The sequence below is a fragment of the Perna viridis genome, chromosome 10, assembly GCF_037379345.1.
Source record: "Perna viridis isolate PV_CMFRI_1.1 ecotype Kerala chromosome 10, ASM3737934v1, whole genome shotgun sequence".
Lineage (NCBI taxonomy): Eukaryota > Metazoa > Mollusca > Bivalvia > Mytilida > Mytilidae > Perna > Perna viridis.
Genome location: NC_142454.1, coordinates 35,138,044 through 35,152,182, shown reverse-complemented (window position 1 = coordinate 35,152,182; position 14,139 = coordinate 35,138,044). Strand labels below are relative to the sequence as shown.

The following is a 14,139-nucleotide window of genomic DNA, read 5'->3' as shown; positions in this document are numbered from 1 at the left end:
AGTCGAGGCCACAAAATTGAGATATTATTTGTATCCATGGTCATAGACTCCTTTCGGTTTCCTATGATATTACCTTTCCACGTTTTCAATTTTTGGCACTTTTTTTTAAAAATAAAAATAAAATAAAAAATTGTCCAGTGTGAGATACTTGCCATCACTATGTATCAATCGTCTATGATTCATAAAAGTATTGAAAATGTTTTGAAGCTCCAAATATTAATGGTGTTTTAGGACTAGCAAATAAAGTCCTAAAAAATAATGTAGGGAATACTTAGAAACGCTGTTTGGTATATCAACTGACGGGCGTACCTTGCGGTCATGACGCAGCTCTATTCTTTATCCTCTGATTTGTTTTATTTGAATTTTTTTGCCCTTGATCGGCATTCCAATGGTGACATTGAATGAAGTCATGATCAGAAATTGTGAAGGCATACTGTTGTAATCGATTGAGTCATTAAAAAAGTATCTTTGCTAACATCATCGACATTTGGAGACAAAACTGACACTTATAATATTCTATATACTATTCTCTAACATGAATAATACACACAAAAGTATACTGAAGGATCAAAGCAGAGATACAATGTAGTTCTACTGTCAAACAGTTCACTGAAGTATCAAATCAGAGTTACAATATCATTCTACTGTCGAACAGTTCACTGAAGGATCAAACCAGAGTTACAATGTCGTTCTACTGTCGAACAGTTCACCGAAGGATCAAACCAGAGTTACAATGTCGTTCTACTGTCGAACCGTCCACTGAAAGATCAAACCAGAGTTACAATGTCATTCTATTGTCGAACAGTTCATTTTCCAGATGGTTCCTTTTAAAATTAAAAAAAAGATATTTCAATAAAATTATAAGATTCTTACTATATTTATTTAAATGTCATTCCTAAACGTTAGTCTACTGTGTATGTCCATAAGATCCTCTCATCACATTAGTATACTATAGCAGGTCATTTTTCTTGTTTCTCTTGAACATGTACTATTTAACATACATGCTTGCATAATATATTGACTAAATACGTGTACAAGTCGACTGGTACAAATAAATGTGATACGTCGGAATTTTTGCAATGCTCATGGGGAAACCAATCTTATATTTAAAATATAAACCTTTTTTTTTTTTTTTTAAATATGTTCATATATATGTGTTCTTCATGCACATGCAAATGTTTACGGAGAATGGATAGAAATTCTGCTGAGCAGCTCAGTGAAAAGTTGTTGATTCATATTGCGTCGTCTAAGTGTCAACAGACAAATCTTTCATGTGCAGGGAATTATCTGTGTCTCCAAGACACAAACATGTTTCTAAGGTAATCCTACTAAAATAGTTGTTTCAAAGTAAAGTGCATGCGAGGCATCACTTTGTGTAGTTTATGTTTATAACGATTTTTATTATGTCCCCGCAACAAACAGTCGGGGGCATATTAATTTACCCGTCCGTTCGGATTACACATGATCATGGCTTGTCCGGCTATTTCCTCGTAGTTTTTGAACTACATCTAAAATATTGTACAGGATATCTCTACACAAGATGTAGGTGTGCGGGGCCAAAGGATTTTGATTTTCGTGAAATATTACCGAAACTGTTGATAGTAACACTTAGTCATTTTTCTCAGAAATATATAGATAATGGCTTGTCCGGCTATCTCCTCGTACAGTTTTTGAACTACATCTAAATATTTTGCAGGATATTTCTACACATGATGAACGTCTGCAGAGTCAAAGGATTTTGATTTTCATGAAATATTACGGAAATTGGTGAAAGTTAGGCAGTCATTTTCATCAGAAATAGGACTATATGGCTTGCATGTCCGGCTATCTCCTCTTGTAGTTTTGGAACTACATCTAAAATATTTTTTGCAGGATATTTCTACACATGATAATGGTGTGCAAGATCATATGATCTTAATTTTTGTGGAATATTACGGAACTGGGTAATAGATGAATGAAGCCCCAGATGGAAATTTTGAAAGCTGTAAAAACAGCTAAAAAAAGAATCAATGAAAGCATCTAAAAATACTCATCTATCGTTTTGTGGAGTGAGCCATATGACTAACCATGTGACTATTTTTGTTATTTACATTCTACCTGATTCATTACGTTTCTCCTCGCACACACAAAACGCGCAACCGAACACACCTTTAAACTCACTGAATGACCTTGATCTTGTTATTTTATTATACAAATAAGTGGTATTTTGAAACGGCAAATGTTTTCCAAAATGAAGGATGAATTCTGCATTAAAGATGAACTAGTTTACAGTATTACGACAACAGTTTATGCGACTATATAGTCCGAGGTGGAACGACTATACATGGCTCTTTTTGCATTTGTTGCACTTTTTATGTTCACTTGTATTAGCAACTTTGTAAATGAAGAAGATTCCTCCTCGAGTATTTCCGGAAGGACTAACCAATAATACCCTTCTAATGTTGATCACATACATACGGTTTACAGCAATCGGATAATGCGCAAGAGCAAACATTAGACCGCAGTGACCGGGATTCATGGAGAGGACTCTGACTACTAAGATGTGAAACTTATCCTTTTTGTTCCTGTTTGAATAATATATGTTTGAACTAGTGACCGGGTTCCTTGTTGTTCTGCCTTGTATCCAATAATAACTTGTTATTGTTGTTGTATTATAATGCATGTACTAATCCGTTTCAGTCTATGTACTTGACCTTCTTTTCTATGTGACTTGATACTGTGGATACATTTTGTCTACTCTTGTGAGATATATGAAGCCGGTGTCTCTGTACAGTTCGATCGCCTGGCATGTTACTGTATTTAAATTTCATCGAAACCTTTAAAGTGCTGTCTGATTGATGATATTATCATCAAAAATATCAGACAAAATCGCTAATAATGTAAATACGAGAGTGTTCATCTTTCATCAAACTCAAATTTGATATTGACAAAGCATGACATTACATGTAAGGGCAGACTTAGAAGGACCTCGTGGAATGTCAGTGTTTATTCATTTTGAAATATGAAGAGCCGACAAAGCTAGATATAACAATATCCTGCCAAATTAAAATTATTTTAAATTGTAGACCATAAATACTCAGCTGTTATTACTACACCAGAGAAAGTAAAAGAGCTAAACCAGGTTATATCAAATTAATATTTATACACTGTCAAGCGCAGAACGAGCATGCATTCACTATACTACTGAGTTAAATTAATAATAATTAGATAAATAAAATAAATATTTAGCAAGTTTTAGACACAGTAAACGGAATCCTAAAAATCCAGCGAAAATTATACAGCTTTAATGTTATAATATTGATGATAAAACCTTCAAAATTAATCGTTCTAATTGAAATTACTAGTACAACGATTAATTTGGAAAATCTGGTTTGCTGTAATACTTGTACATGTAAGTAGATAGAGGATTTATCTCGTTTTAAGTTCAATTTTTTGCTGCCTTTTGTTGGCCTTGTGTGTAAGCATACCCCTTTAAATAAAAGGGAAAGTGATTTCCTTGAACATATAGAAATTTCTTTTAAATCAGAAACGGAGTTTGTAAATGCAGTGAATGTAGAACTACAATAAAATAGTTATAAGGCATTTCTACCTTATATTGAATCTTCGTTTATTTAAGTGTGGGTTAAACTTGAAAATCCGATATTTGGGCTAGAAATGAAAATCTTCTACTTAAAGAAAGGGGTTTAAAAGCGTATCCCCATGGAGTCAGGATTATGTCGCTTCACTCTCACTAATTGGTGTGAAGGTCTTTGTTTGTAGCCAATTCTAGGTTAAGATCCTTTCGTTTTTAATATATAATCCGCTGTTTTTAGATTTTAAACCTGAGGTAATGATTTTCTGTCAATGTTTTAAACAGTTCATCATTTTAAACGTACGGTGGTACATCTAGGACACACAATATCAGTGGCGGATCCAGAGTTTTAGGTAAAGGGGGGGGGGGCAAAATAAAATCTTGACAGGATCACGAACTGCTCCGAATTTGCTAGGAGGGGTTTCGGGGATGCCCTCAAGAAAATTTTGAAATATTAAACCTCAAATCCTGCATCCTGAGGGTATCTTGAACAATTTTTCAACAATTTTTAAAAATTGCCCGGGGGCCCGCCCCCCCCTGGATCCACCACTGAATATTTTAAATTTCCCGTAAATAAGTCGAGCGTTCGACTTATTTACGAGGGAAATTTAAAATATTATGTGTCCAAAATGTACCACCGTATAAACGAGTAAAATGTAGGATTATAGTTTGTGCATAAAAAATACTTCAAGAAACAACAATTTCAGTTAGAGGGACATTTTTTACAAATTAATGTATACAGCTGTGATATATTTGTTGTGTACAAGTTGTTATTTCACACAAATTATAATTGTACAAATTATAACTCGTATTTTGACTTTGTTCAAAATACGCTTGGACAAATGATTTGTACAAATATCGGCCAAAAATCTCTTTCAACTTGTACAGAATTGTATCTATGTCAATTATATATATATATAAATTAATTTGAGATAAATATTGTAATCAGATTGGTTAAAATAGTTTTGTTTCTCAATGGATAAACAAATATTGACACGCCCCCATTCAGTTAAATCCAGAGCTACTTTTCTCATGTTTAAAGATAAAAATATATTTCAAAATTAATTAATAAGAATTGGCTATAATAAAAATTTTGTCTTTTGAAAAATAACATAAAGTTTCCATGTGCATATTTTGTTTATTGTACTTCGCGCAATAAACAATATGCACATAGAAAATTTATGTTATTTTTCAATAGACAAATTTGTTATTATTGTCAATTCTTAAATAAAGCTCTGTTTGGATCTGAGCCAAAATAGGTCTGTAGTCGCCTAGTGTTCCGAAGGAATTGCTCCCAAATCTTGAAATTGAGGAAGACCTGGGAAGAATATTAACTGAGGCCAATGAGGCTGATCATGAAACAATCGGTACAGAGACTACTACTGTGATCATACGACTGATAATTTGTACATATTACAATTTGTACAGAACACATATATTATATAAGTATATATGACATGAATGTCCTGACCAAAGAGCAACAAGAATTTTAAATGACTTGAAAAACGAAACTGACATGACCTGTTTATGCCAAACAGTTTCTTTATGGCTTGTTATTTTGTCATTTTCTGGCCTGGGTTATTTACGAGATTATCTCATACCGAAATTTGTAAATAATACTGACTTTCTTATACTGACATATCACTGGAATAAACATTTTATAAAAACAAAAGTTTAAAGGAATTTGATTTCAAATTATTAAATTGACACCGAATTCACAAATCAATTACCTGGGTGTGGGGAATAACGCATTCGTTCAATAAAATAAAACGATCCATTTAAGGAATGGCAGTTATATTTTTTTTAGTCTGTGAAGAAATAACCTCAGCCACGTGACGTGCACACTAAATAACCTGGTATTGAGGTTACTATCCATTAAATGGGCAAACACTGTACCAAAATGCTGTTTTAAATATTATTTTTACATTTTATTATCTATAATCATATCTAATCTATTAAAATAAGAATACAGTGAATTAAATATTTTAAGTTAAATTTGATAATAATGTATTATTAAATATTTTAAAACTAACAGTGGACATCCTCCCAAGTCCGGGTTTTGAGTCCACCCTCGCTCCCTCAAGCCCCTGACATCACTCATTCATATTTTGCGGGTATCGTCCAGCAAATTCCGATTGGTTGCTTCTCCGGTTGAGAAGCACCAATGAAAATCGATTTAACACAAAACGTCTGTGGAAAGATAAACAATAATACGAGGTAATGGACGATCCGATATAGTAACTGAAAGAATGCAATATGAGCAAAAATGATAACTGTAGAGTTTGTTTATTGAAGTCTTTACTGAAAAAATATTAGCGTTATGTGTAGCCACTTTGTAAGTTATATGGAAGAGTTTCTATTACGAGTGATTTGATTGGATTTTGGATCCGGGTTAAATTTAAGTAACTCACTAGATGGCGCTGGACGATACCCGCTAAATATGAATGAGTAATGTCGGGGGTTTGAGGGAGCGAGGGTGGATGCAAAACCCTGTCATGAGAGGATACGTACTTCTCGATAAGCCCTTCATTTTGAGACCAAGTTTACATCTGTCAGACCTTCTGTTAAAAAGTTATGACAATTTAAATGCTTTGCAGAATCCGGTTTGTGACCTTGACATAAATGTATGACCTTGACCTTGTTAGTTTTATCAAGGTCAAGTAATTTTAAGATGCATGGTGGTAGTTTCATGTCTCTACGACTTCCGGTTCTGGAGTTTGTTATTGCATCATATTTAAATAATCATTTATCTCAAAATGAGCTCCAGAATTGCCCAAATTATATTTTAAAATCCACAACATACACACAAATGATCACTCCAAAGAATGAAAGATCTGCACAAGTACAACTGTTCGACAAAATATCTAGGACCAATATAAAAAAACCAATGACACTACAACAAAAAATTTACATATTTTTCAATTGTTTTATATATTTCATCAATACCTATTAATAGATTTGATATTGAGTCATTTTTTCAACTTCGTGGAAGGAGGTCACGTGATATATTATGTTGACGGTCTAAATGAGCACATTTTAAAAATCAGTTCCAACCATGACAAGTCATACATGTTCAATGTGTAGGGTTATTAAGTGCAAAAATTTAAAATTCTTAGAGGATAAGATTGTTGCATATCAAATGAAAGGTCTTAAAGCGTACATCCGAAATATTGATGTTTTGTCTCGAAAAAAAAATGTATTGGGTGAGGTCAATGAGTGCAAAACTTAAGTTGTTTATATAATTGTCGCATATCAAATGAAAGGTCATAATGTGTACATCTCAAGTTTTAATTTTTTTTTATACAGAAAAAACCAAGTTGGGATTAATAAGTGCAAAATTCTGAAGTTCACAGAAAGTTTACATTACAAAAATCTTAGTCTGAATATAGCTGAAATATTGCCGGAAATAGGGAGAGGTGGGTAGGGTCGGGCAATTAACCTCCTGTGGCGGAGCCTTATGGTTCCTACTCCGGGAGAATACCACAGTGGGGTTCTTTAACGTGCGAGGAACGTGGCACCTATCCCAACACGGTGCACCACTGTGATTTGCGGTCAGGTTTTCCGTAATGTAGCCTGACAACCCCGGCATGTAACACACCAGGGGTACCCCATTCCACCACCTGGGGCACACAACCCAGTTGCTCTGTGGGCAGAGCGCCTAACCCCCGGCTAGGTTTCTGAGCACTATTTAGTCACCTTTTACGACAAGCTTAGCGCTGCTGCAGGCCTATGCTAAAATCCAGGATTTAAAGTTACGGGGTGTAAATCGAATGAAGGTAGAACGAAGTTTGGCATGACAAGTTTTGGGGTAGAATATGTGAAAAATTAAGATTACATGCAAAAACATTATTGTTTCCCTTTTTTTATTGGGGGGGGGGAGCTTACGATGGGTCCACCCCGTATCAACCGGTTGTGTCTGGCAACACCATGCTGTGCGTTCTGTAAAAAAGGAATTGCGTTTATGTCGCAAAATGATGGTATTGATTCAAAAACACCCAGGTTTAATCTTGCTCATAACGTAACTCGATCCTGCTTACCATCAGCAGCCTTTTTCTCACAATACTGAGTTGTAAGTTCAACAATTACAGATGAGATCAATAAAAACCTCTCAGCCAAACTGCCAGAAAAGCCGGCTCTATTTCTGTTCTCGTAGAGCTCTGCCAGAACAGACTATTATAGGATGCAACCAAACAAAGCGAATCGGTAAGCCTATCTCAACAGAAAAATATACAACCCGTATGCATTTTGATCTTGAAATAAGAGGTCAAGTTAATTTGAATTTTTTAAATTAGAAATATTTACATAGAGGATCATTACTGTATTAAAAAAAAAGACATTTTTTATGTCAACACTGAGTAGAAATTAAATATATGTACAGATTACACACATTTTAAATCCATACAAGATTTTGATGCTGCAAAAAATACACATTTATTCTGAATCCGTGATTGAAAGTTTAATGAATAAAGACATTAGCTTTAAATGATATATATCGGCCAAAAAAAAAAATACTTACCTTAAAAGGTACCGGATTTTGAAAACATTCAATTAAACCAAAGACTGTTCAGTCTTCAGAGTCTTTAATTGTCAAATATTCTATGCCACTGATTTCGGCTTGCCTTCAACATCCAGGCCAATTAACTCCCTTGTTTATTCATTTGGTGATTTTCTCATTTTCACCATAAACCCCGGCTTAGATATAATATCAATATAATAATTTCTTTTACGAAAGTGTCACACCTCGGATTATAAACATAATACTATGTACATGTAAAATAACATAAAACAATGTCAGTAAAAATAATCTGACATCCGGCTAATATTGACCTATGAGACACTATAAATCACATTTTAAACTGTAAAAATCCATATAATAAACTAAAACAATTTCTGAAAAAAAATATTTTTATAAAAACAAGCTAAGTTAAACTTTGTTAAATTTTGTTCGATAGAAGATATATTCAGACGTAAATTGATAAAAAAAATAAATGATATAATAAAAAATAAAAAATAAATAAATAAAAAAATATGTATATATATACAATTGAATAAAAGAAAAAGCTGTTTTAAGGTAAAATGTTAAAATATTAAATATGAATACTTGCACAAATCATAAAACTTCAATGTATATTGAGATACCAATGCCCTTCTCTACGTTTAATCATATAATATACTAAGGAAGATAACTCATGTTAAAATACATACTGATCTATCATAAATCTGAATTTTTCAGTATCAGTTTTCGTAACATTTTAGATCACCATAAGTATCACCGTTCACTAGAAAATGTACCTCACCTTCGACCACATTTGTACAAAAAGGAAAAGTTCTTCCGATTTTAAAAAGGTTTCGGTGGTTTCATATATCTACCGGTACTCCAGCAATGCTAGAGATTGTCTGGCAAGATATTTTCTGACTTGGTGCCATCCTATGGAGGAACGGAATTCCAACCTATTACGTTGTAGGAGTAATCTCCAGGTTACTACAGATAAAGGTAAAGTCCCACATGTAAGTCTACATAAATGACTTCGTAGGTAGCGCGGCATAGAATGTAAAACATACATTTCAGGTAATAAATCTTTTTATATTGTCTATAAAGTCTCAGCTTATTTCCATTGGTATTTGTCCCATCATTCCAAAGTTTAGTAAACCACAATTGTTCATCAAGTATACGGAATTTCTGTTTTACTTAACGCATAAACATGTCTTTATTAATTCCAGCATCAAATAAATGTTCTATGGAAAGATCACGTACAAGTTTTGTAACATGACAAGTCCATGATTTACGTTTACGTTTAGACCATAGATAATTTTTTAAAGAATACGAAATTCATTAATATACTTCATTTTATACATTTAAAGTGTCTACTAACTTCAAGGTTTTGTTCAGCAAGACAAGACAGCCTTCCTAAATCACCATGGACTGCAATGTTACTTGTATATTTGTTAATACCAAGTAATATTTTTCAAGCACGATTTTGGACAATGTTGATATGTCTATGCTCTGTTAATCCCCATAACGACGATCCGTATAAGAAAATCGATTGTATCATACTTTCATACAGTTTTGTGAACACTACAGTAGGCATATTAATACTTTGCAGTAATACGTCCCATGTATGTATGGACTTTCATCTTGGTTCAGAATATGAAAAAAAAAATTTTTTGTGAGCTGAAACTTGAAGATTTCAGGTCAATTTAAGGAAGACTATGCAAAGATAAAAAGACTATGCAAGGATGATGATTGATAACATATATTCATGTTTCTTTTCCATTTCACATTTTTTGACATCTTACATTTGTACATTACTGGCAAATCAAGTGTGTTCCTTTTTTTGAAAATATAATTGACAATTTAGAACAAAATTATGTCGGTTTTAAAAACTTTTTAACTTTGAACTTTGTTGTGTAACGCAACAGTTCGTCAATCGGCTAAGATCGGCAATCATCGAGTGGGTCTATAGTATGAACTCAAGCGAAGTCGCGATATGCTCTAAAATCGGGTGACTACGAAATATAACTGTGATGACCCCAATGTTTGTCAATCAAAACAACTCGGAGACTAAGCGTTTCTCAGCTATATTACAGAAAATTCAATGCTAACCATAAAACTACCCGCTCTCATACAATTAAGGGAAAAACAGATTTAGATAACATATGTAGAATATTTAAGAGGTACATTTTGATCTCGTATGAAGCTAGAAATGACGGTTAGTATGGCACCTATAGGCACCACAATGTGGTGTAGTAATATAATAAATATGTAAATGATATATGATTGTAAAGTACTGAAATTACGAGTACAAGAAGTTGTTAATTATTAGCAACTTGAAAATCCGAAATTTACCATATTGTTTCAGAAACTTGGAACATTACCAATTTTCAAAAAAACAAAAAAACAAATATGTTTGTAATGAACCTAATTTAAATAAACCAAATAATAGAAACATACAATTTTGCATCATTTGCATCAACTTAGGGTTAAAAAATGGAAGCAAAAAATGTGATAAAATATGATTTTGCCCTTCACTTTAGCACTTGACTTCAAATTACAGGGTGTAAAAATAGAAATGAGTGTTACTAAAAATAGCAACTTTTCAAAATCCAAATATATTGAAGTCATGCCTCTATACGATTCTCTTTAAGATCCATACCAATCGGAACTACTCAGCCATTTCCGCTACACTAAAAAAAATAACCTCGGATGCAGAAAGGAGAATTTCTTCTTGAAAAAATCGCCGGAATTGTAGTCATGCGCGAATCGAAGTAGTTCTATCCACCAGGTGGCGCTAAAAATTTTAGTTGGTTAGCGCTAGAAATAAAGAACAACAACTCTTCAAAGAATTTTGGTGCGAAGCGAGAAACTAAGAAAAAAAAAGTAATGGAAAAATGCAACCAGTTTAACTATAATTTTAGAACCGGATGTCAATGTTCAATGTCAACCGATCATTTCATGTAATCTTCCCTATCTCATACTTGCAAGCAAGAAACACACATAGAACACACGTGCATGATATTTAAGAGGTACATTTTTATCTCGTATGAAACTAAAACTATACATATGACGCTATGGCGGTAAACACGGCGAAGATCTGAAGCATTACGTGGCGTATAACTAAATATTTATACTAATCATATGCGAATATTAAGTATTGAAATTACAAGTGCAAGAAGTCGCTAACAATATTAGCGACTTAAAAAAGGATGGTCTACGAGATGACTACGTAAATTCTTAAGAGTTGTACAATACTATTAGAGGAGTCAATTCTTCAAAGAGGGTGTCGAGTTACTCGATTTATACTTCTAAAGTTGCTCTTCAGGTGATCTTAAGACCAAAGAGACCTTCTAGTTACTGGCCCAAGAAAGTTGTGGCTCAAAACAAAAGATCAGAAGTGTCAACATTTTGACAAATTAATTTAATGATAATCTTCTGCCTCCGTCAACCACTTGAAAAACGGGTTCGATTGTCTCAATGCCTCTCTTTTCCCAGCCTGTTCAGCAAGGTCTGTGCTTGATTTCCATTGAAGGAAGCCATTATCAGAGATTATTTCTTCATTATACAATGTATCAAACATCTCTTTTAAGATACCTGTAAGAAAAATGACCTATTATACAATTTAACCTCAGTCATACAAATGTATAATGCTGTAAACATTCATTTGACAAGTATCTTAATAAATAGAGTTATTAGAGGTTGTCTGTAGTAATTGTCTATGTTCTTGTACATAGCAAGAATACTAGTTCATTGAGTCCCCCAAAAGGAAATTCATTATTCTGTGCCATTATAATTTTTCCATCAATCCATTGACAATGCATCATGAAGCACCCTGTCTCTTTGTTCTTTCGATGACCAAAGACAAGTTCTCTACGATATGCTGATGTCTATGAAGAGATATAATTGATGTGCGATGTCTGCATGATAACCAAGTACTTTTTAGTCCTTAAAACCGCCAAAATATAAAGACAAGCTGGTAAATTAAGTCTTCATGAGCTTGCTGTCAGTGCTAAAATATTTTTTGATATTTTTGTCGTTGAGATTAAGAGTATTGTATGAACGAAATTATGCACAAATTAAGATAAGATTTGCATGTATACAAGAAAAAAAAAGAAAAAAAAACTTTAACAAAATCCAATGGAACGAAATCTAGGAAAAATGAAATAAAATCAATTTGATTTAAAAGAGAAAAAAAACAGTACTCAAGGTTGTAAAGATACATTGCCTATATGCATGTACCTGTTGGGTGGCCAAGTTCGTGTACAAGTGCTTGCAATACGTAGAGAGCATGTAACTCTATATCTTGTCGATTCAAGTACTTCAGGAGAACTGCTGCTCTTTTGCTTACTTTGCAAGAGTCAAATTCAAATCGGTCACCTTTTTTCTTTACAATACCAAACATTTGACAAGAAACATTCAGTTAAATCAGTTGTATGTATATTATCATGTTTTTTTTGTTTCTTTAATATTCATAATACTTATTACTGACTTTGCTTTTCTTATTTTTTTTAGTATTGAAAAATACCAAAATAACACATACAGTGGTATTTTTTTCTAAAAAAAAACCTATAAAATGTATTCTTAATGTTTTGTCTTACATTGAAATTATCAAAACACTTCGTCCCTAGCCAATGTGTTAATACAAATCGGTACACAATACATATTACTATACTAGACTAAGTACATAGATTATATCACTTAAATTAATAATAATATCATAATTAATATGATTTAATTAATACATTATGTTTGTGGTCCATAGTGCTGTTTACGCAAAGGTTTTAATTGATTGTTCTTTAATTGTAGGAATTTGTGATGATTATGAGCTATAATTGAAATAGAAGGTTGACATCTGACAGAGTTCGAAGAATTTTCGCTTCGTGTAAATGCATCTTTTAAAACATAAACGTGTATTATTGGCAATTACAATAATTCATGAACTGATGTTTGATATTCAAGCTGCGGTGGATGTCTTGGGTGCATATATCAAAGTTTTACACCTCTATCACACTCTGTACTTATCCCCGCCTTATATTTGTACTTAAAAATCACTTGATTCAATCTTTTGAGTTTCCGTCATTGAGCTCTCTTAAAAAAGATTCCAAAAAATGCTTCTTTACTATAATATGCGTTAATTTGTAAGAGTAATCAAGAGAACCAAGGTTATAGTTGTAATAAAAAAAAAATGTACTCCAGGGACAAAGACCAGACATGGAAAACAGACATACACAATAAAGAACATAAAGTAACTAAAATCATACATACAAAGTAACAAAAGCAAATGAGCAACTCGGACTCCAATAAAAACTGGGAGCATGGACCAGATGCAGTGGTAGGGTAAGCGTCCTCTGCTTTTCTAGAAACACCCGCCGAGTTGCTCATAAAAAGTCAAGTCTGGGGTAGTCGAAAGAGGAAAGGAAAACCATGACACGTTGAACAAATCAGTTTTCATAGCGCAGATGGATACACTGTAACAATCCACGAGTTCATGATGACGACCATAAAACTTCTGAAGTGATGACTTCAAAAGTCTGCGTAGTTTCGGAAAACTCTGGCACAACGTATGAGTTGTCAGTGATATGAACACTCCATACGCAGGTGCTGAAGGGATATTACTACAGATGAAAGGAAAGTTGACAATTCTGAATGAAAAGTCATCACGTTTATCGTAAAGTTTGGTCAATAGTTTTCCTTTACCATCGATTTCTAAGTGTAGGTCAAGATATGAGGCCGACTTCACAGTGTCTGTAGTATCCTTTATCTCAAGTTCTTTGGGGTGGATGCGATGTATCAAATCCCCAAAATTAGGATTGTTTAAAGATAATACGTCATCTATGTAGCGGAAACTGAGATTAGAGGATCTAGATAAAGATATTCTTTCTTTCGGATCAGATCAGCTATAAAGACAGCCTTATAAGAGTGAAGGAAAAGGTCAGCAAGTGGAGGAGTACAATTTGTTCCCATTGGAATGCCGACCGTTTATTGAAAAACGTGTCCACCACACTGGACAAATATGTTGTCGATTAAAAATTCCAGCATTTTGTAAACATCTTCTTCTGTATATTTGGAAGAC

The 14,139-nt window shown here is 33.4% G+C and overlaps 1 protein-coding gene and 1 long non-coding RNA gene across 2 annotated transcripts in view; one reads left to right on the top strand and one right to left on the bottom strand.

Moving 5' to 3' along the window:
• Nucleotides 1–966: 966 nt before the first annotated feature.
• LOC148605563 (uncharacterized) lies at nucleotides 967–2,592 on the top strand. The gene is made up of 2 exons (XR_015915767.1): nucleotides 967–1,319; nucleotides 1,697–2,592. It is a non-coding gene; the product is annotated as an uncharacterized LOC148605563 (long non-coding RNA).
• A 5,542-nt stretch (nucleotides 2,593–8,134) lies between these two features.
• LOC148605561 (protocadherin-11 X-linked-like) overlaps nucleotides 8,135–14,139 on the bottom strand; it is a 56,382-nt gene continuing 50,377 nt past the window's right edge. The window contains exon 6 of the mRNA XM_088547656.1: nucleotides 8,135–11,660. The gene's annotated coding sequence lies outside the window, so the exon portion shown is untranslated. The remainder of the gene's footprint in view (nucleotides 11,661–14,139) is intronic.